The 1,749-nt window shown below is 38.3% G+C and overlaps 1 pseudogene; it reads right to left on the reverse strand.

The window, feature by feature from the left end:
- Nucleotides 1-814, reverse strand: part of LOC137790179 (extracellular calcium-sensing receptor-like) — a 5,886-nt pseudogene extending 5,072 nt beyond the window's left edge.
- Nucleotides 815-1,749: the final 935 nt, after the last annotated feature.

The following is a 1,749-nucleotide window of genomic DNA, read 5'->3' on the forward strand; positions in this document are numbered from 1 at the left end:
AGTGGCAAAGTGACTAACCTAAATGAATACAACAGTGTAATTATTGAACAGGATAGACACAAAATAGCACTAGTCTGTTAAACACATTGTTTTTAGAAATTCAAAATATTTACTTGAGGAATGTTAAAGGGTCCGATGATGCGAGACATGCTGATGGATGGCGTGGACCCAGTCTCACCAACAACAGCCATCACCTTACCGGATTGTGAACAATTGTCACCAGTGTAAAACATTGGGTCCAGGCCGCTTGACAGCTGGAATGCCACATGCACCGCTACAGGCACAGAGGCACACGAGTCGTAGATCTGATAACCGAGTTTGATGCCCGGCAGCAGCTCTGTGCTGTTGTTAATCTCCTCGATGGCGAAGATCATTGCACGTGTATAACGCAGTTCACGGGTAACAATCCTGCAGACAGACACTTGTGTCACTGTTTAAAATATGGTCTACATATAATAAGGACATTTCACTAATTTTAACAGAAATACATAACAGGTAACAATTTAAACAGATATCAGTACAAAATGCACAATAATCTTAATGCATAGATTAACAATAGTTGGATTTTTTAAACTCTAGTTTTTGTTTTCCTAATGTTTTCAGTGAACAAATGAAAAATAGGTACAATTCTCTCCTGTTTTGTTCATATAATACTTACATTTTATGTAATGCATTTTTTCATAACCAAACATTAATGCATCCAAACAATAAAAACATCCTCTTAACCACAACATCTTCCACTTACTAACCTCCCTGAGCATCTTAGTGGATCAGGCATGGTGGTGTAGTTATGCTTCATCGCGTGCATGGAGTAATGAATGGAGAAACTACCACCAATAACGTAGTCACCATCCATTGAGAAAGCAGGTAGACGAGTGGTACCTTGGAGCTTACATTTCACAGATGAGGCCTCAGTGCTCACCCCAACACCAGTCCTATCCTCTGTGAGCTCATTCCTTTGTTTCACACCATCCACAGAACCATTCAAGCCAAGAGCTGAGTTCAGCTCACACAAACCCAGAGACACGATCAGGCCAATAAAGAGAGCTGAGATCTCCATCCTCAACTCTCCTCTAGTGGGCATTCTGTGTTTTTACTGGTCTATATAGATTTTCTGACTGAAGCTTCCTCCTACTGTACGTCAGCTTACTGTACGTCAGAGAGAGGATGCTCTTACCCTCTGGTTTTTGATTAACTCTTGTACAAGTATTTTTTGTGAGCTTTGTGTACATTATAATATGCATCAAGTGCCCATGTCTCTTTACTCTTTTAAAGCTACCCATGAAAAATCTGTGTTCAGGCGATTACTACAGACTAACAAATGTCAACCACAAATTAGTTGTTTTGTTAATTTGCATAATAAATAATGCCAAAACAGAAATATGAATAAGCACTGAGTTTATAACAGAAAGTTTATATTGTCAGTTTTTTAAAACCATTAGGCTATGATGCCAGAATATTTTTGAAAAACAAAAAGTACTTCCGAAAAATGACACACAATGATTAAAATGTGTAATATAAAAAATGTAAATATTTAGTTAAAGATGAAGACTGAATGTGCAGACTAAGTTTTACAGTAAATGTTGCTGTTGGAGCCATAATATAGTTTTTGGTCTTTATTATATCCTTACTGAAAACGAAAGTTACGAAGGTAACTACGGTTCTATGAATCCTGGATGACCGCCAGAGTTCTTGGTCACTCGGAATCTCGTGCTTCGCGAGAAGATTCCGCACGACTGATCTCAGGAT

This window comes from Clinocottus analis, unplaced genomic scaffold (assembly GCF_023055335.1).
Source record: "Clinocottus analis isolate CAN_PGR_092001 unplaced genomic scaffold, fCliAna1.0.p SCAF_2, whole genome shotgun sequence".
In the NCBI taxonomy this organism is placed as follows: domain Eukaryota; kingdom Metazoa; phylum Chordata; class Actinopteri; order Perciformes; family Cottidae; genus Clinocottus; species Clinocottus analis.